General features: G+C 42.0%; 1 protein-coding gene and 1 long non-coding RNA gene across 44 annotated transcripts in view; one reads left to right on the top strand and one right to left on the bottom strand.

Moving 5' to 3' along the window:
* SMARCA2 (SWI/SNF related BAF chromatin remodeling complex subunit ATPase 2) overlaps positions 1 to 22,233 on the bottom strand; it is a 189,352-nt gene that overhangs the window by 35,322 nt on the left and 131,797 nt on the right. Inside the window, exons 1-2 of one of the 43 annotated variants that reach the window (XM_081503072.1) lie at positions 19,800 to 19,891; positions 18,192 to 18,317 (exon numbers count right to left, since the gene is read on the bottom strand). The exons of 41 other annotated variants lie outside the window; for them this stretch is intronic. The gene's annotated coding sequence lies outside the window, so the exon portion shown is untranslated. Of the gene's footprint in view, positions 1 to 18,191; positions 18,693 to 19,799; positions 19,892 to 22,233 lie in introns of those variants that run through there. One more of the 43 variants, XM_081503083.1, reaches the window with a different exon arrangement.
* LOC145511279 (uncharacterized) lies at positions 14,265 to 18,001 on the top strand. Its single transcript, XR_014057739.1, has 2 exons — positions 14,265 to 14,701; positions 15,924 to 18,001. It is a non-coding gene; the product is annotated as an uncharacterized LOC145511279 (long non-coding RNA).

Here is a 22,233-nt window from a genome sequence, read left to right on the forward strand (position 1 = left end):
CCAAACAACCCTTCCCAACTTCTTCCTTTTTATCCATTAAAGAACACTCCTCTCCTTTGTTTGTTGGACTTGTCTATGATTTTTGTTACAGCATGGTTGTCCTGAAACACGATTCTATGCTATTCCCGAAGAAGCTCATTTTTGCTGATAAAATAACTTTTATTTTTGAGGTCAGCAATTACCACCACCACCCCCCCCAAGCCATCTGTTAGGTCAGTATGCATAAAATCAAATTTCCAGAGGTAAAATAAGCAAGACACAACAAGACAAATATTGTACAATTCCATGTACATGAAAAAGGAGAGCAGTGGCCCTAAGGGGTCAAACAGGGGTGTGAGAAGTGACTGATTAATGAGTACAGAATTTCAGTTTGAGATGATGAAAAAATTTCTGGAGCAGAGAACAGTGGTAGGTGCACAATAATGTACTGAAGTATACACTTAAGAGTGGTTAAAATTAAACATTTTATGTTATGTGTTTTTTATCCCAATAAAAAAAAGTCCCTGTAAAAGAAAACAAATTCAATATTAAGGAAAAATCCCCAACAACTGCAGGTTCATACGTGTTCTTTACACCTCAACACATAATGCTGTGAAATCGTGCACGCTTTCCTTCCAAACTCAAGCTTTACAATATTTCAACAAGAAGCACGTTTGGTCTTGTCCTGGCCAATGACTAGAAGCCTTTTCAGAAATCCTCAATTATTCACTCATTCAGTGTTATCAAGGAAACATCCATGATGTAAGGAAATTCCTGTACACAAGACATACCTGTTCACAAACTTTGTACCATTGTTACCAAATGCCTCAAACACTCAAGAAATGAAACAAGTTAATCTGAAGGCTAAGAATTTTAGCATAGTTTTAAAACAATTTTTTTTCCTCTAGGGTTCAATTAACTGATGGCAATTTCATAGACCCCCATTTCTTAATTCACCCATCTGTGAGGCAAATCAGAGGCCAGCTGAGTTCCCTGCTCTCCCTAAGTCAGGGAATGAGATGGACAATGTTGGCCACTCAGGGAAAACAGATGGAGCTTCAGTTTAACTGAATTTCTGGTACTGAGAGCTTTTCAATTTGTTTGACAACTTTAGATCACATTCGCAACAATGATTCAAGGCTCTTTCTTTCCTCTCTGATGGCATAAGGAAGCCACAGAAGGACACCTGGAGGAGGAGGGGGGAAAGGGTCTCACCCTTCATACAGTGAGACAAAATAAATTAGTACCTATTTCAGGTAAAAGAAATTTGAGGTTAGAAGAGGAAAAAAATATATGGATAATTAAAATTATAAGCATGGGATTCTCCAGGCAAGAATACTGGAGAGGGTAGCCATTCCCTTCTCCAGAGGATCTTCCCATCCCAGGGATCAAACCCACATCTCCCTCATTGCAGGCAGATTCTTTACCGTCTGAGCCACCAGGGAAACCCCATAAAAGTTATTTAAGCTTCAAGATCAACTATGTACCTTTGTGGCAGTATTAAACATAATGCTGTATTCAGAGAATGACTGAGATGCAGGGGAAAGTGGTCCCCCAAACTTCTGGCCCCGTCAATCCTGCCACATTATAAACATAGTGCATTAACACCTGTGTTAGGCACGTGTAACACTTCAGCTCCCTTGGTGGGATCAACCACAGAGCCCAAGAGAGAACTTGGGAGCCTGTGAAAGAAGCTTAGAGCAACAGCAGAGAATTAAAGAAATACACATCGGCTCTCTTACCCCAAGACCATTCACCAGTCACTATCAACTCCTAACAGCCAAAACTCCACCTGCTTCTTTGCATAGCAGAGCTCCTCCGGCGGCCTGGACCACCTGTGTACTTGGAGGTTCTCAGGATATTAAAAAAAGAAGAAGAAGAAGACATGCAGAAAGAATTGCGGTATAATTTCAATGCTTACAAAGAATAATTTAATGCTTCTGAGACAGATAGGTAAAACCGAGTGATTAGGGATATGTAACCTCACTTGGAGATGATGACCAATAGTGAAGTGCAGGTCCTGGGGTCAAATAATCAATGCTCTTCTGGGTTTTCCTGTGACAGGCTGTCCGGGAGGCTTACAGGCCACCAGCACAAGACCAGTTCTCTGTCTGTAAACCCACCATGGTTAAAGCATCAAATTCAAAGGAATTCAGATGGGGGCAAGGGTGAGAATAGGACACTTGTTCTGCTTAGGGCAGATGCAAAGAAGACCACCAAGAGCCAAGTTCCAAGCGAGGAGACCACAAAAGTAAAGCAACATGAGAAATCAAGAGCACAGTGGTTTGAGGCCATTTCTTAGAGGAAGGAGAGCATCAATTTCAATAAACCTGAAGACACATGACATCATGAATCCTTCTGCTGCTATTGCTACCATCACCATGGACAGCGGGAGCAGCCGTTCACATGCTGTTCACCATGTTGCCAGGTACTCCATGCTTCAAACACATTTGCTCATTTAATCCTCACAACAACCCCCTTAGGTCCTGTTAGCCTCCTCATTTTATAGGTGAGGTAACTCAGGCATGCAGAGATGAAGCCTACCATACTGGATTAAGAGATACAAACTACTCTGTATAAAATAGGTGAGCAACAAGGATACACTGCATAGCACAGGGAACTACAGCCATTATCTTGTAATAACTTTTAATGGACTACAATCTGTAAAAATACTAAATCACTATGCTGTGCACCCCAAATTAATGTAAGATTGTAAATCAACTATACTTCAGTTAAAAAATTAAGTGAGTCACAGACTCTTAGGGTGTAATCTCTGGAAGTTTGACTGCATAAGCCATACCCACGTTGGGAGGTTACTCTACTTCACAGCACAAAGGATGTCCCTGAGCCACCAAAGTGAAAATGAAAGTTGCTCAGTCATGTCTGACTCTTTGCAACCCCATGGACTATATAGACCATGGAATTCTCCAGGCCAGAATACTGGAGTGGGTAGCTGTTCCTTTCTCCAGGGGATCTTCCCAACCCAGGGATCGAATCTGGGTCTCCTTCATTGCAGGCAGATTCTTTACCAACTGAGCTATCAGGGAAATCTGAGCCACCAGTTCAGTTCAGTCCAGTTCAGTCCTTCAGTCGTGTCTGACTCTCTGTGACCCCATGAATCGCAGCACACCAGGCCTCGCTTTCCTCACCAACTCCCGGAGTTTACCCAAACTCATGTCCATCGCGTCGGTGATGCTACCCAGCCATCTCATCCTCTGTCGTCCCCTTCTCCTCCTGCCCCCAATCCTTCCCAGCATCAGAGTCTTTTCAAATGAGTCAACTCTTCACATCAGGCCAAGTATTGGAGTTTCAGCTTCAACATTAGTCCTTCCAATGAACACCGAGGACTGATCTCCTTTAGGATGGACTGGTTGGATCTTCTTGCAGTCCAAGGGACTCTCAAGAGTCTTTTCCAACACCACAGTTCAAAAGCATCAATTCTTTGGCGCTCAGCTTTCTTCACAGTCCAACTCTCACATCCATACATGACTACTGGAAAAACGATAGCCTTGACTAGACGGACCTTTGTTGACAAAGTAATGTCTCTGCTTTTTAATATGCTATCCAGGTTGGTCATAACTTTCCTTCCAAGGAGTAAGCGTCTTTTAATTTCATGGCTGCAATCACCATCAGCAGTGATTTTGGAGCCCCCCAAAATAAAGGCTGACACTGTTTCCCTATCTATTTCCTATGAAGTGATGGGACCAGATGCCATGATCTTAGTTTTCTGAATGTTGAGCTTTAAGCCAACTTTTCACTTTCCTCTTTCACTTTCATCAAGAGGCTCTTTAGTTCCTCTTCACTTTTTGCCGTAAGGGTGGTGTCATCTGCATATCTGAGGTTATTGGTATTTCTCCTGGCAATCCTGATTCCAGCTTGTGCTTCATCCAGCCCAGCATTTCTCATGATGTACCCTGCATATAAGTTAAATAAGCAGGGTGACGATATACAGCCTTGACGTACTCCTTTTCCTATTTGGAACCAGTCTGTTGTTCCATGTCCAGTTCTAACTGTTGCTTCCTGACCTGCATACAGGTTTTTCAAGAGACAGGTCAGGTGGTCTGGTATTCCCATCTCTTTCAGAATTTTCCACAGTGGCTAAGTTATGCTTAGGCTTAGGTGAATAATACAGTCAAGAACATTGCATGGTACATCTTGGGAAGACTTCAGGAAAGACAGAAACACGCATGCACATGTGTGCTTACATACATGGCACATGGATGGACATACACATACATACACAGTCCTTGCTCTGCATGGAAGTGAGGGACCATAAAAATGACTATACAAGCTGAAACTGAACGAAGTCATTATGATAATCAATGGGAAAATTATGATCATTCCATCACACTGACAAATTTATGTCAAAGCATTAAAAACTCATTGTGGGTTATGCATGTACAGGAGAATGAAAAACATAGTAAAATGAGTATTTAGCACACTAATTTAAAACATGAGAAATATGGCATTAAAATGGTAAAAAAAAAAAACCAAAATCTATCAAGAACATTTGGATAGCACTTGCCTTCTTTTTATTTTCATCAAATAGCTTAGGATACAGACCAAGAGCCTTTTCTAAGCCTTGGCAAATTGCCAAGAATCAGCTTTCAACATTTTATCCTTTGCCCTTTCAATGTTGTGAATTCTCTCCACGTTCCTTTAATGTGTTTTTTTGTTTGTTTGTTTGTTACTGTCACTTCCTCTGGGACATCTTTGTCCTTTCTGTCACGACTGTTTTCTTCATTATGTTGTTAAGTTTGCCTTACTAAGTTTCTCTGGCCAAATATCTAGACTCCACTCCAAAGGCCCCTGTGTGAGCCTACATCTTTTTTCATTTAAGCTTCTTATAAGGTGGTCTTCCAAAAAAGATCTGTCTCATCAACAGTAAACACTTGTGATCATCATAACTTCCTGTCTTAACTAACCTTTGGGACTCTGGCTGTGCCACCAAGCCCACTCAACAATAATCAACTCATGCCCAGTCCTGAAATGATGAAACCAGCCTTTACTAGCAGTAAAATGTTCTCCTCCAGTCTCCTTGTCATTATCATTTTCTTTCAATACAACAACTAAATTCAACACTTTGGCCTGCTGCTGCTGCTGCTAAGTCGCTTCAGTCGTGTCTGACTCTGTGCGACCCCATAGATGGCAGCCCACCAGGCTCTGCCATCCCTGGGATTCTCCAGGCAAGAATACTGGAGTGGGTTGCCATTTCCTTCTCCAGTGCATGAAAGGGAAAAGTGAAAGTGAAGTCGCTCAGCCATGTCCGACTCTTATAGTGACCCCATGGACTGTAGCCTACCAGGCTCCTCCGTCCATGGGCTTTGGCCTGAATACTAGGCAAATTGATTGAATTTTTTTTTTAATAGTCTTCAACCCAAAGTAAACACTCAAATTCATGTTCCTGGTGCAATTTAAAATACACTGAGGTGACTTTAACTTGCGTTACATATTCACTGGGCCTTTTCAATACGGTTTGTATTGTAGTATCATACAGGACTCCAATCTTCACTTTGACATTTGTCCTTTTCAAATCTTCTAAATGCATCCCATTTCACTTCCTGTATTGTTACTTTTTTGTCTCATTGCTCCACTTTCATATTTGGTGGTTGATTTCCTCTCATTATTTTTGTAGCATGTTGTCTGGGTTTACTCCTAGGCGACAAGGAGGTGCCACAACAACATGCTTTGCTGTCTGTAAATGGGCTGAACAGCATATGCTCAGTGACCAATCACCAACACACTTTGGAAGACGTGATGTCATTGGTCACTGATCCTAATAAGCTTCTCTTATTTATGCAGTGATTTGTGGACTGAAGAGTTAGCAGCAAAGCTTATAATTTACAGTTAGTGCACCATGTTGTTATGGACTGAACTGTCACAGGCAAAATTCTTATGTTGGAGTCCTAACCCTCAGTACTTTAGAACATGACTATATTTGGAGATGGGTCCTTTAAAGAGGTTAATTATGGTAAAATGAGGTCATTAGGGTGGGTGCTAATCCAATATGACTGGTGTCTTCCTAAGAGGAGAGGATTAGGACACAGACACAGGACACGGCCAATACCTTGATCTCAGACTTCTTGCCTCCAGAACAATGAGAAAACCAATTTTTGTTGTTTAAGCCGCTCAGTATGTGCTATTTTGTTTGGTAGCCCTGGCAGACTAACACATACGATAATTGGAATCTCTTATTTGAGGAACTGATTTTTTTAACTCTATCATGATAATGAAAATTTGTACGTAATGCAATGGGGCAGAGCAAAGACTGCTTGTATGTATATAAAACATTCCTTTGAATAAGTGATGGCAGTCTTTATCTTTCATGCCTGGAGTGTAAGGGGAGCTGCCCTGCTCTCAGTTCATTCTGCCTGGATCTACGTTCCAAATCAGGCAACTTCTCCCTGCCCTGGTCTCACCCCGTGGCTCTGAGAATGGGCCCCTGTTCTCACGATTGCCTGTCTTTAGGCTTGTGCAGGGCCTGGCCTGAGGGTCTCTGCATAAGCCCAAGTGAGACTGACTGGCTGGGGTAGTTCACTTCTCTTAGGAATTTGAACTACAAATGTGAAAGAGCATATCCACACTTGTGTGAGAGTTGAAGCTGAATGAGGTCATGAGGTAGCACATGCACTTGAGATGTTATTACTATAAACAATGAACAAACAGGAAACATAAGATGCAAAGAGTTTACTGTGTAAAGGAGAAACAATAGCTGGTCCCAAGGAGACTGAAATTCCATAAACACAATGCACACAAGTATCTGGTTAGGCTACATAGATAGACGCGTATGAACACACATACATATATACATCCATATATATACACACACACATATTAGAGCGTCAGGAGAGGAATATCTGGTTCCAGTTAAAGTTGAGAAGCCAACTGGGAAATGTACAATAATTTCAGATTTAGATTTACTCAAGTTGTATCTGCATGGTACTCCTAAGTATACATAAGATTATTTGTCAAATTTGACTATCCTGCTTTACTAAGTCAATAAAGCTAAAAATTCTAAACAGAATTTTGAGCCCCTATTAGCTAAGCAATATACATATGTTGCAAGTGCAATTTTCAATGCAATAAATTTTACAACGAATCTCTAGTTTTAAAGCACAAACAAACAAGACAGAGGGAACTATGACCAAGTTTTACTAGTAAACACACTTAGCACTTTTCTGGTCTTGCTTGGTTTCCATAGCTCTGTGGTACCCTAAGCCAAGACTAGCAGTTTTGCTGGGAATCCCCAGCTGAAATGAACACAGGCAGAATCAGAGATCCCATCAACCAAGACAGCGTCAGCAATTGGCATGGGGCAGACAAACATTGGGACAGTGGCATTCTTAATGGGCAGTGGCATTCTTTTATAGATGACGATCCCTAAAATGCATCCCAGAAACAGAGCATCTAGAGAAAATCTTAAGAGATGCATCCCTCAGTAAACCTGAAGGCGGCCAGCATATTCTCTTAATGGACCTCCACCTAAGACTCTGCCCACAGCACCAGCCTTCTGCTCTCTCCACCTCACTCTGTACCAACACTCAGCTGTGTCGTCCAACATTTCGATGCTAGTTGTGCTTGTTATTGGAACTACATAAAAGTGGGCTTCCCAGGTGGCACTAGTGGTAAAGAACCTGCCTGCCAATGCAGGAGACTTAAAAGACACGGCTCTTGATCCCTGGGTTGGGGAAGATCCCCTGGAGGAGAGCATGGCAACCTACTCCAGCAGTCTTGCTTGGAGAATCCCATGGACAGAGGAGTCTGGCGGGCTAGGGTCCATAGAGTTGCAAAGAGTCTAAAACAGCTGAAGCAACTTAGCACAAATAGGGTTCTTACTTCTACAAAACAGTGAGCATAACCAAAGACTCCATAAAAGATGAGTTGCTTAAAAACAAAATACTGTTGAAGTTGGCAAAGGCTAGACTCCTATAATTTGGAAAGGACCTCCCTTCACTGTGCTTTGTTAGTGTCAGGATTCTCCCTCATGGGTGGGTTAGTTAATTAGACAGAGAAATCCTTTCAGGATGTACATATCTATCAAATAATCACAATGTATACTTTATATCTTATAGTTTTGTCAATTATACTGCAATAAAGCTAAAGGTTTTTTCCCCGCAATGATTCTCACTCTAAAAACAGCAATACTGGAAATCCTATGTGATACATAATGGGTGTTACTTATGCAAGACAGACTACTAGCAAGTAGACTCAGAGGAAACCCAAGCCTTCCTTCAAAACTGTGGCAAACAGATATATCTTATTTTTTTTCCTTGAAGCTTTCATCTACATACAAGTGATATGTGTATCATTTTCTAACCTTAACTAATATTTTCACTGACAGACTGGCTACTGGGTCTGATTATTTCAGTTAAGGTGGCTTCTGCTGTATTTTTCTTTTTGGAATAGGGGTCACAAAGAAAGGCCTATTAGCTTGCTTGTTCTTTTTTGTCATCCAGTCCTCTTCTCCCCTGCAGTAAGATGTAAGAGCTCCATTCTGAGTATTTCCGATGTTATTATGGGCCACACCCTATTGGTCAGATTTTACATATTCCTTTCATCACGGGATTGCCCTATTTGCATTCTTAAGTTTTCCTCAGTGAATCAATTCAAGTCTCTTGCCTGGAGCGTTGGGATGCCCGTGACCTGGTCATCCCCTTTCTGACCTGCCTGATCTCCTGGTATGTGAACCCAGCGAGAATAACAGGATCAAGCTGGGGGCCTCCCCAGAGCACGCTATGCTTCTTCCCCACTTGGTGGTTTCTCATGCTCCCCCCCCTGGAGTGTCTTTCACACATCCTTACATCCATGATTGTCCCAGCTTTCCTCCAGCTGTGAAACTTTTTTTTTCCCTTACAGAGACCTCGCCTGATTTTTCTCAGTTTCCCTACAGAATCTAGCTTAGCATTGGGAGGGAAAAGTCAGGGAACAGAACAACAACTGAACACAAACTCAACTTCCAGACAGAGTTCCCTGTGAAAACTGCTCTTAGGTCATCTACCAGCTTACCAAATACTATGACTGAATTCAAGTGCATTTGTTTTAGATATTTCTATATTAATCAAGTACAAAGTTACCAACTCTCGTGTCAAACTTATCTTCCCTGCATCGCCCTCTAGTCTTCATGCCACTTCTCACCTCCCTGTTAGCATCAACTTCTAGAATCATCAATACTGATGAATTTCCTTCCTGACCATATAAATTCCTTTAGCAACCAAAACACTGATATTTTTCAAAATCTGCCCAAAGCCTCCTATATCCCATTTCTACCATCATCTCTAAACCTGTTTTGTTTCCTTTCTCTTCCATTGGTCCTTACTTAAAATCCTTCCGTCCTTTAAAGCTCCGGTTTTGGAATTTCCAACCTTTTTTCGCCACATTTTCCTTCCTGTGACTACAGATTCTCCAAGTTTTTCTTAGGCCTGCTTCTTTTTTGTTCTGACTGTAACCATGCAGTCAGTGTAACTGTGTGGTCAGTGGCCCCTCCTGGGTACATAGCAGGCATCACTAATATGTCTGATGTCCTCATCAGCTGCAGGCGAGATGTCTCTTAGTGAGCCTAGGAGGACTTGCCTCTGGGGCATTTCCAAACTGCTTTCCTAGAGGGGCTCTGAGACACACCTGCGAAAGCTCCTACATGGGGTGCCTTCTGCTGAGCAGCCTGGACACAGACTCACAAGCCTCCGTGTGTCGAGTGCTTTCTGAGCAGCCCCTAACTACGGATGGCCGGTACCTGTGACGCGTCCAGTCCCCTATTTTGCATGTAGAATGGTCTATGGAGATCCAAATTGGCCCTGGCTTCAAGTATGACCTCAATGCTCTCAGTTTCAAAAATTCTCCCTCCAGCCTGGCCTTACCAATCAAGATTTCCAATATCCTACCAAAAAGTCCCAAATTAAATCCTTTTCTTCTGACAGAGTGAATATTTCTCTTCTGAATCCTTCTATTTCATTGAAGGGCAGCAGCGTCCCCCACTCCCACCCCCAATTACCTGGAAGAGAAACCTTCAAAATTATCAATTTCCCTTATTATAATCTATGCCCTGTCAGTCACCACAGTTTCCCTCTAAAATAGTTCATCGACAGTTGTTTCCCTTTGGTCTGGTCTTCTCTTCACAGGGTCAAGTATAATGGCCTCCCTTAGAGGTTTCCCTCATCATCTCTCTTGGGCCCTTTAAATTCATCCTTTATAATGAAAATGGCTATCTTTTCTTGATCTAAAAGGAGGGAAAGATCACTCATCCTCAGATTTCAGAAAGGTTCAGACTCCCCATTCTTTCTATGGAGAGGATAAAGAATACAGCCCAAATTCTTTGGTCATGCAGAGCCTCACCTTAGTTTTTCTTCTCCACTCCCATCCCTATAAAAACTCTCTGCTCCCAACACACAGGGTAACAGTAGCATGTGTCACACGTCCATGACTCTTCATGATTCCCTTAGATGGACACCCTGCTTCTCCTGATCCCTCTTTCCTACCAAATCATACTTGCCTTTTAAGAAATGGCCAAATTGCCATTTCATTCATAGTACTATACTTGACCTCTCTTTCCCCTGTTCTTTCATAGTATATTACAGGTACTTCTTTTTTTTTAAGTTAGTTTATTTTCTATTTTTTAACTTTACAATATTGTGTTTCTTTTGCTATACATTGACATGAATCCACCATGGGTGTACATGTTTTCCCCTTCCAGAACCCCACTTCTACAGGTACTTTTATTCACTATTTATTTAAATCTTCTTGGTATGAGTTTTGGCTTTGTCTTAAAATATGTCTGACATGGAAGCAACCTAAATGCCCACTGATACAGAGGTGGATAAAGAAGCTGTGGTACATACATGCAATGGAATATTACTCAGCCACAAAAAGGAAAAAAACAGTATCATTTGCAGAGATGTGGATGGACCCAGAGGATATCATACAGAGTGAAGTAAGTTAGAAAGACAAAAACAAGTATTGAATAATATCACTTATATCATGGAATCTAGAAAAATGGTAGAGATGAACTTATTTGCAAAGCTAAAAGAGAGTCACAGATGTAGAGAACAAAGTTATAGTTACCAAGGGGTGAAGGGAGTGGTTGGATGAATTGGGAGATTGGGATTGACTTATATACACTCTATGTATAAAACAGGTAACTAATGAGAACTGACTGTATAGCACAGGGAACTCTACTCAGCGTTCTGTGGTGACCTAAATTGGAAAGTGAAAGTGAAAGTTGCTCAGTCGTGTCCGACTCTTTGCGACCCCATGGACTATGTAGTCCGTGGAATTCTCCAGGTCAGATTATTGGAGTGGGTAGCCTTTCCCTTCTCCAGAGGATCTTCCCAACCCAGGGATAGAACCCAGGTCTCCCGCACTGCAAACGGATTCTTTACCAGCTGAGCCTCAAGGGAAGCCCAAGAATACTGGAGAGGGTAGCCTATCTCTTCTCCAGTGGATCTTCCCGACCCAGGAATGGAACCAGAGTCTCCTGCATTGCAGGCAGATTTTTTACCAGCTGAGCTATCAGGGAAGCGCCATTTAGAAGAAAATTTAGAAAAGAGAGATATATGTATACATAGGACTGATTCACTTTGCTATTACAGCAAGAAACTAACACAACACTGTAAAGCAACGATATTCTAATAAAAAATAGCAAAAAGTCTAAACCTCCTGTCAGTCTGAAATTGCTTTTGGAAGTTTTAAAAAAGTCATTTTAATAAAAATAGCCTTCCAAAGCATTTAGATTGATGCCTTACTCAACCAGTGGGACCCCAAAATCTTACTGAAATAAAATTAAGTCTTTATTGTTTACTCTTCTGCTTTCTCAAAATGACAGGGTTTACCGAGGAAGTGCATTCTAAGGTCTGGCTTAAAAGATTACTGTTTAAGGAAAGGCTGCAGGATTATACTGTGAATTATACTAAGCCAGATAAATGGGGCAAAAATGAAGATTTTTGGTTTTTGTTTGCCTTGCTCCAGCCCTCCTCTTTAAACTGCCTCTATTTTAATTGGTAATTATAAAATCTTTTGTCTCGATATAGCTTTGGGAGTTAAATGGTTTAAATAAGATATTCAACCCCATTGGCAGAAAGGACCTTCTAAGCCGGACTTGTGATGAATCACCCCTACTTAGCTCAGAGGCAGAACCATGTGGATGACTCAAGTGAACAGGTAAGGAGGAAAAGGGGAGGGGCCTGGCCCACTAGAAACAAGGCAACAAGAAGGGTAGAGAAAGCATCCAGAGCCTGCTGCTGGGGGGGAAGTGAAAGTGTTAGTTGCTCAGTCATGTCCGATTTTTTTGAGACCCCCATGGACTGTACCTCTGTCCATGGCATTCTCCAGGCAAGAATACTGGAGTAGGTAGCCATTCCCTTCTCCAGGGCATCTTCCTGACCCAGGGACTGAACCCAGGTCTCCTACATTGCAAGCAGATTCTTTACCATCTGAGCCACCAAGGAAACTGGGTAGAAGAAGTCCACAAAGGAGACCTTTCTGGAGGAGTGGTGGGGTTAACGGTGTTCATGAGGTGTGTCTTACATCCCATCCAGGAGCTTGTCTTGAGATTTGCAAGCAGTGAGTCCTCCTGGGGTCATTAAGAGACTTATCTGTTGCTGATCCGACCTGAGCTTCTGTACCTTTTCAAGAAGCAGCCAAAATAACAGGCCAGGAGGAGGTACACTGACTGAGCAAAGGGGCTGTGAATTGGGAGGTGATTTATTTAATATCTATCTTTTACCAAACCCCATACTCCCACAGACTTGCACTGATGTGCATTTTCAAAATCTTTAAGACAATACATTCAACATTCCATATTAAAATACATATATACTAAATGCTAGGCTTCCCTGGTGGTCCAGTGGTTAAGAATCTGCCTTGCAATGGAAGGGACACTGGTTCTATCCCTGGTCTCGGGAAAGACCTCACATGCCTTGGGGCAGCTAAGCCCATGTGCCACAACTACTGAACCTGCAAGCTACAACTACTGAAGCCTGAGAGCCTAGAGCCTGTGCTCTGCAACAAGAGAAGCCACGGCAATGAGAAGCCCTCACACCACAGCTAGAGAGTAGCCCATGCTCTCCGCAACTAGAGATAGACCACTCACAGCAGTGAAGACCCAGTGCAGGTAAAAATAAATATCTTAATAAAAGTTGCTCAGTTGTGTCCAACTCTTTGTGACCCCATAGACTGTAGCCCCCTAGGCTCCTCTGTCCATGGAATTTCCCAGGCAAGAATACTGGATCGAGTTGCCATTTCCTTCTCTGGGAGACCTTCCTGACTCAGGGATCCAACCTGTGTCTCTTGCATTGGCAGGCAGATTCTTTACCACTGAGCCACCAGGGAAGCCTCCCTATTACCATCTATCACACTCTTGAGTGAACTTTTAGGATTTACTCTTTTGGTAACTTTCAAGCATGCTCTGCGATATTACTGACTATAGTCACCATGCTGTATATTCCATCGCCACAATTTAGTTATTTTATAATTGGAAGTTTGTACGTCTTGACCCCTTCACTCATTTTTGCCTACTCCCTAACCTTCCTCTTCTTTGACAATCATCACTCTATTCTCTGTTCCTATGATTTTGGTTTTGTTTGTTCATTTGTTTTGTTTTTAAATTCCACATAAATGTGAAATCATATGGTATCTCTTTCTCTGACTTATTTCACTCAGTATAAGCCCCTCAAGGTCTATCTATGTTACTGAAAAAGGCAACACTTCTGTTTTCTTTTTCAGAGGTGAATAGAATTCCACTGCATATATATATATACCACATTTTCTTTATCCATTCATCCATTGATGGACACTTAGGTTGTTCCTGTATCTTGTCTATTGTAAGTAACACTGCAATAAACATGGCGGGTGCATATATCTTTTCAAGATAGTGACTTTGTTTCTTTTGGATAAATACCCAGAAGTGGAACTGCTGGGTCATATCATAGTTTTATTTTAAATTTCCTGAGGAACCTCCATATTGTTTTCCATAGTGGTTGTACCAGTTAACGTTCCCACTAGCAGGAAGGTCTCCTCTTTTCCAAATTCTCACCAACACTTGTTAGTTCTTGTCTTTTTGAGAACTGCCATTCTAAGAGGTAGAACTGATCTTGTGGTTTTGATTTGCAGTTGCTTTATGATGAGTGATGCTGTTGTCTGTTGGCCATCTGCATATCTTTTTGTAAAAATGTCTATTTAAATTGCTCATTTGGATATTGACCCTTGGTGGATATATAATTTGCAAATATTCTCTCCTATTCAATAGGTTGTCTTTTCATTCTGTTAATGGTTTCCTTTGCTGTGCAGAAACTTCTTACTTCCTTTATTTTTGTTTTTGTTGCCTTTTCTTTTGGAGTCAGATACAAAATTTGTCACCATGGTGACAAATAGCTTACTGCCTATGCTTTTTTTTTTCCTAGGAGTTTTAATGCTTCAGATCTTACATTCAAGTCCTTGATCCATTTGGAGTTAATTTTTGTGTACAGTGAAAGATAATGGTCACATTTTATTCTTTTGCTGTCCATTTATCCCAATACCATTTACTGAAGAGAACTTTCTTTCCCCCTTGTATGTTCTTGTACTGCCGTCATAAATTGATCGGCTACCTATACATGGCTCAGATGGTAAAACATCCACCTGTAATGCAGGAGACCTGGGTTTGATCTCTGGGTTGGGAAGATCCCCTGGAGGAGGGCATGGCAACCCATTCTAGTATTCTTCCCTGGAGAATCCCCACGGACAGAGGAGCCTGGTGGGCTACAGTCCATGTTGCAGAGTCAGACACGACTGAGCGACTAAGCACAGCACAGGACATGGGCTTATCTCTGGGTTCTTCATTCTGTTTCACTGATCTGTTGTACTTGTTTTACGCCAACAAAATAACATTTTGATTACTACAGCTTTGTGATATAGTTCGAAATTGGGGAGAGTGATGCCTCCAGATTTGTTCTTCTTTCTCAGGATAACTTTAGCTATTCAGGACTTTTGTGGTTCCATAAAAATTTTAGGATTGTTAGTGGTATTTCTGTGAAAATCGTACTTGGAATTGATAAGGATTGCATGGAATCTGTCTATTGCTTTGGGTAATATGGACATTTGGCATTATTAATTCTTTCAAACCATGACCATGAAATAGATTTTCATTTTTTGTGTCTTCTTCAACGTATTTCACCAGTGACATAGTTTTCAGCATACAGGTCTTTCACCTCTTTGGTTAAATTTATTCCCAGGTATTTTATTATTTTTTATACAATTGTAAAGGGGATGGTTCTCTTTTTGATAATTTGTTGTCAGTGCATAGAAATGCAAGTAATTTTTGTATACTATTGATTTACTGAATAACCTGTCTCTTTACTGAATTCATTTATTACTGAGTTCTAACAGTTTTCTCTGTGAAACTGAAAAGCCATATTTGAAAGTGAGGGGAAACAGGTTGTGAAACCTGAAGTGGAGAAATAAAAGCCCTGTTTACGAGAAGAAGTAAAAATTGCTATTCCAGTGTGGGGAGGCATGCCCCCACGTGTCTTAATGGCTCTAAAAACAAAAAGTCCTTTAGCAGTGGGTGCCCAGGGAAACAGGGTGTTCTTCAGACTGAATGGAAGGACATGCAAATACAGCTGACAACAGGCTGGGGCCTGATGGGCATCATGGGTTGGGATTTACTGAAACTGTGGAGAGCCAACCCTCATAACAGGTTAAAAATACATCTGAACGCAATGGCACCACAGTAATCCCTGTCTGTGATTTTACTTGGCTCCTTTTCCAACCTGGGTATGTGAAGGTCAACAAGACTACAGGTGACTCTATTTTCTTACCCCTCTTCCATATTTATCATTATACTTTTATGATGGAGAGAATCCCTCCAAATAAATTTTATTTTAAACATTGCGTGCATGCATGCTATGTCACGTCTGACTTTGTGCGACCCTATGGACTATGGCCCACCAGGCTCCCCTGTCCATGGGATTCTCCAGGCAAGAATACTGGAGTGGCTGCTTTTTCCTTCTCGGGGGGATCTTCACGACCCAGGGATTGAACCCACATCTCTTACATCTCTTGTATTAGCAGGAGCATTCTTTACCACCAGAGCCACTTGTGAAGCCCTATTTTAACTGTTACTTTTCTTAAAAAGATATCTAGCTCTGGGCGCTGACTACAGAAATGCAAAAAGACACAATTTATTAAACTACTAATAAATAGTCATTCATTAGATTTGTGTAACATGATAAAATAAAACCCCTACACTGGGTTTCTTAATTCTTTTGCAAAACAAATGTTCATGCCAGGGATTCCCCTGGAATGTTGACACTGTAGTCTGTTAGACGCCACGATATCCTTCCCAGACCTTCCAATAATATCCCATGACATTAGTGCATTTTTTTTAAATTAAAGTAAATGCAAACAGATTTGGTCTTGATAATTTGGCAAGGAGACGTGATATGTTTCCATGAACAAAATAAATCCATGCAGTAGCTGTTATGTACTCTGCTTAGTAGACGGGATTTAAAAAATGATGAGGTGGGTTATTTCTTCTCTATGACAGTGTGCTAGAAAAGTCTTTGGTCTTGGTCTATACGGAGGTGCTGAAGCCCCCAACTCCCTGAGTAGAGAAAGTAGGTCCCTTTGGCAGGTAGGTGTTCCCTTCACTGCTCCACCACACTAGTGTTCTGGCCACTATATACTATCAGCACCCGGGACTCAGCTTGGCTCTCCAAATGTTACTAACACCCAGGCAGTCCGGGACACTGATCCTGCACTGAGTCCACTAATGTGCTATAGAACCCTTGTCAGCCTGCACTTCTGAGAAAAAACCTGGCTAAGAACAAGGAGAAGAATCCCTCACCCCCGACCCCTCTGAGTTTTAGTTCCTGAAAGTTGAGTCTCAGTTGGAGCCAGACCCACACAGTCCATTCTAGGGCTGCCAAAGACAAAAGCTGAGGAAGGAGGCAGACAGGCAAGATGGGCCAGGCTCTCTTCCTCACCCCGATCCCTCACTTCATGACTCCAATGTGCAGACAAGGAAACAGGCCAGGGAGGTGAGGTGACTTATCTAAGATGTCACACAACAAAACAACAACACATCTGGAACCAGAGCCCCAACATCCTGATGCTTCAGGCTTGTCATTCCACTGAAATAGGAGAGGCAAACTGGACAAGAACAGAACCACTGCAAGCCTTGATAAAGCTGAAGTTTTGAGGATATCATTTTAAATGTGTGTGTGTACACGCTCAGTTTCTCAGTTGTGTCCAACTCTTTGCGCCCCCATGAACTGCCTGCTAGGCTCCTCTGTCCATGGGATTTTTCAGGCAAGAATACTGGAGTGCGTTGCCATTTCCTTTTCCAGGGCATCTTCCCAATCTAGGGATCAAATCCATTTATCTTGCGCCTACTGCAATTGGCAAGTGGATTCTTTACCACTGCACCACCTGGGAAGCCCATCATTTTAAATAATCTTTGGAAAATATTCTACATTCAAGGTCCAAGGGAAAAATATTTTTAAAAACAGCATTGTACATTAGGAATATACTTTTTACGATGGGCTATGAGCACAGTGACCTTAAATATTAGATTTCAGTAGGAGTGGCAAAACAAGAATCAAGCTTTGTCTGCAGGAAAGTTTCATGGTCCCGTCAACAATTTCTCATGACTTTGACAATTCAGCATTCTTTAACAGAAAGTAAGAAAGGTATCCATCTAAAAGGTACATGGCCTTATGCTTAAGATCACCATTTTCCATTGGACACTCTCTTGTACAAAAATAGAAATAAAAACCCAATTAATTTAGTACTTTCTATTTTGCCTTTTTGAGTTAGATTAGATATATCAATCTGGTTTTTGCTTAAAAAGAAATAAGGGCTTACACTAGAAGACAGCTGTTGTAAAATCTATAAGAATTTCCAAGGAATAGCTGGATTGTATTTTTATGCATATTTAAATACTCTTCATCAATGTGTTCTGAAATTAGAACAGAGCCTTTAAAATCTTGAAAAGCTCAAGAGCACTTATATCAAAACCACATGTCTTTAGAATTCTTTTAAGTAAGAAATCTTTACATGAAGACACAGATCATGAATTTAATGGGAAAGAATGCCAGTAATTTCTACCTTTATCCATATTTGTAAATAACACAGGATTCTACTGCTTTAACCAAAAGAATGTGAAATGTAAGCAGATATCCTCTCTGAGCCCTCATCTCTGGCTGGTACATTCACTTATTTACAAATATTTATGGAGTGCTTACTTTGCATGAGGCATTGCCCTACTGCTGGGATACAGCAGTAGACTAGACAGATGAGGACTCTGGCTTTCCTGGAGCTTGGTACCAGTGGGAGAAGCCAATGAGATAACCTTTAGATGGTGGCAAGGGCTGCGAAGAAGATTAACGTAGGTTATGTGACAGTTGCTGGCAGAGCCTGACTCTTTAAGCTGGGGCAGTCAGGGAGGGTCTGTCTGGAAAGAGAGCATGAGGACAAGGAGACGGCCACGTGGTAGGTAGGGAAGGAGCCCTCCTGGAAGTGCACAGGTCCAGGAAGACAACCCAGTGTGGCGGCCACCCAGAGAACAAGAGAAGAAGATGACACTCGAGGGCCAGGCAGAGGCCAGATGGCCATGGCCTTGGAGACCATGTTAAAGTGCTTGGATTCAATTACATACGCAGTGGGAGGCTGCTGGAGGGGTGATGTGGGGAGCGGGGCTGGGGGTAGGGGGTGGTCACAGCTGCAATCTGCTTTGGGAAGTGCCCTCCGACTTCTCTGAGGAGCCACCTGAACCGTCCTGAACAAAGAGGAGAGCTATTCTCTAAAACACCGGCAATCTGCAAGTGTCACATGCTTCCTTCAGCTCACGATATTGGCATCTAACTCCCCCAATCCTTCTTTCTTTTGTCAAGGTGGATGGGGGATGCACTGTGTTGTATTTTTCCTCCACTGGAGGCCAATCAGGGTGGGGAGATCCCCGAGGAGCACAAGGGTGGCTGCTGGGGAGGCTTGGGTCTCCCAGAAGCATCCAGGAGATGAATGCTGTTGCCAACCATGTCCGGAGGTCACACCATGTGCCAAAGAGCAGTTGCCCTTCCGTTCTCCAGAGTCTGAGGAAGGGGGGAGGGGGAAAAATCATAAATAATGCCCCCAGAGATGTGACATTAAAAATCTAGGGTGAAGGAGGATGGATATTTCTTAAACTCTGCTGATTTCCTCAACAGTTAAAAGCCCTACAAGTCAGAGCATCTCACAATCTGTTCTAATCTCTATTAATTCCCATCTGTGTACACTTGGAGACCTGCTCTTGACAAGCTCCTTAAGGTGGCTAAGTGTGCAATATTATCTCTAATAGCATCTCTCAAGTCTGGCTCTTAATTGCTCTAAGAAGGCGGGCCAGCCACGGTGAGGAACACTAGCTCAACAATTAACACTACTTTCCCCATGTTTGCACCGTGTGGAGCTCAACCTGCTCACCGTTCAATAAATGGGTGTTGAATGAAATGGGCTTTTTAACAGCCTCCCCCAATGGACCACTGATCAGAAAGCAGGGGATGCTCATTACTAAAAGCACCATAAAAAGGAAAAGGAAAGCAGCTTCATGTGATTTCCGAGGTGGTCTTTAGATAGGTGGAGGGGACCCAGCACAGCAAAGAGAATGCAGCTCCACCCAGATCAAGAAACCAAGATGACACACTGGGTTGGCAGCGGGGCCGGAATGCACAGACCAGCTTCCTGACTGCTAGCCCCCTGCCCTTCCTGCAGCCACGGAGGGTTAAGTAGAAAACCAGAGTCCAGAGAGGTTATAGCTGTATGAGTACAGGTTGGCTGGCTTGAGGTGAGTAAGCCTGTGCGCATGTTCCATAACATACTCGGTAAGGAATCGTGTCACTCTCCTTAATTCCATTAATGGTAATGACGGGGGCCTCTTCACTCCTTTTACCTTTCTTCTGTCGCCCCAAACCTAGGATTCAAGACACACAACAGAACTATTTTATTTCTTCTTTTCCTATCATCTAGGTATTCTCTGAAATAATTTAATACTTTTTCCTTAATAGCTAATTTTTTTTTTTTTTGGTGATCATTATATGCCAGGTTCTATGGTACACATATGCAAACTTCAGAAAATTATATGATGGAGCTATGATTTTCCCCATTTCTACAACGAAGCTACAAGAAGGTTACACCAGGCACCCCAGGTCACAGAGCAAAATAGGTGGAGCTGGGATTTGAACCCTGGTTCATCAGATTCCAAGGTTTAGTCTCTTAACCATGATCCTAGACGCCCTTGAGAGGCAGCGATCAAAGATACAGTTGTGTCAGTAAAGTTCCCTGCCCTGTCTCTAACTTCCTAAAAACAGCTGTGCCCTCCCCAGCTGGGAGAATGAGGTCATTTCACAGTGTATACCTGTCCCAAAACATCACATGGTACATCTTAAGTATACACATCTTTTGTCAAAAATAAACATATTTTTAAAAAAGATTTCTTTTCAAAGCTTTATGGATTTAAAAAACAAAAACAAAAAAGAACAGGACAAAAACCAAATCTTGATTCAGAAAAGCAGCCATATTTCTAAAACCATCTGTCTCTAAGCAGTGGTTAAATGTGAACTGATGTGGGCACCTTAGTATCTGTACGCCAGGTCCAATTCCCACGGTTACTTTCAATGTCTGAGTTAGATTTCAGAGCTAAACCTGTATTTCTAAAGGTTAAAACTTGAGACTAGAATTTCCAGGCATCACAGTTTTAAGAACCAATTGAAACAAGTCTCTGTCACTTTTCAGCCTTTAGTATTTAGTATTTTAGATGATCCTCTGAGGACACTTTCTTCCATTAAACCAACCCTATTGAGTTTTGACCAAAGGGAACATATCAGATCCAATCGCTGTGAAAACAATCTAGCCCATTGATTTAAGAATAAAATAAAAAGTACAGAAAGTTATCAAAATTCATTTACTACAGTCAAATGTCTCCCCCAGACAATTCACAACTCTGATCACCATTAATTAGTTCAGTACTTCCTCCTCAAGTACTGAAGGACCTTGAATTTGGCAAAACCCAAATCCATTTGGTAGGGTCTTAGCTCTCCCTTGTGTATAAAAACGGAAATGCAGCTTGCTAGCCATTTTTGCCCCAGTAAATCTGATGATCCAATTTGAAAAGCTAAAAAATGCCATTTGGGAAAAGGAAAAAAAAGAAAATTTTATGTCTTTTAAACAAAAAGCAAGGGAAGGTGACACAAAGTGACAAAACAAGAGAGAAGGGGCAAAATACTAAAAGTATTATGCACATTATACTTTAGACGCTGCTGAGGCTGAAGCTCCAATACTTTGGCCACCTGATGTGAAGTCGACTCACTGGAAAAGACCCAGGTGCTGGAAAAGATTCAGGGCAGGAGGAGAAGGGGATGACAGAGAATACGATGATTGGATGGCATCACTGATTCAATGGACATAAGTTTGAGCAAACTCTAAGAGACAGTGAAGGACAGGGAAGCCTGTCGTGCTGCAGTCCCTGGGGCCGCGAAGAGTCGGACACAACTTGGCAACTGAGCAACAACAGCAATACTTTAGATGGAGGACCCTCCCAAACCTTGCCAGTATAGAATAAAGTCTTTGGGGAGAAAAGGACGTCTTACAGAATCTCTGATGCTCTCAGCTGTGATTATACCTAGGAGACCCCAGCTCCTAATTTCAGGCTGGATCATATCATACTTAATCCAGCCCAAACAGAGGAGGCATTATTCTGTTTCAAAGATTTCCAGAGAGAGAAAAATCCTCTTTGTATAGGCCAGGAAATATTTTTTTATTATTTCTCATTACGTCTTTCAACAAAGTTTCAAATATTTTACTTAAAATCCCAACTTCTTTAAACTTTCTCGGTACTTTTTCCAGATCTTCGTGGCTAACTCTTGGTGGATTTCTCTGTCTTTTTCCCATGGAGGGTTTGGCAGAGGTTGGTTATAATGGAAAGCTGACTAAACAGACCTCCTCCTGTATTTGCACCCTGATATTGCATAGCCTTTCAAGACAGACAGGTAAACTCCACTAAGAGGTGTCACATTTTATTTCACTGATTTCCTCTACTATTTTATGGTTCAGAAGTCTCTTCTCTGGTGTCTCCACCGTGCACTGTGGAAAGGGGAGACCTCACCAAAAATTCTTTTGGTGGTCAGTCCCAGGTGGCTCAGCGGTAAAGAATCCATCTGCCAGTGCTGGAGACACAGGTTCAATCCCTGGGTTAGGAAGATCCCCTGAAGTAGGGAATGGCAACCCTCTCTAGCATTCTTGTCTGGGAAATCCCAT

The sequence above is a fragment of the Giraffa tippelskirchi genome, chromosome 1, assembly GCF_054371585.1.
Source record: "Giraffa tippelskirchi isolate mGirTip1 chromosome 1, T2T-mGirTip1v1.2.pri, whole genome shotgun sequence".
Classification (NCBI taxonomy): Eukaryota; Metazoa; Chordata; class Mammalia; order Artiodactyla; family Giraffidae; genus Giraffa; species Giraffa tippelskirchi.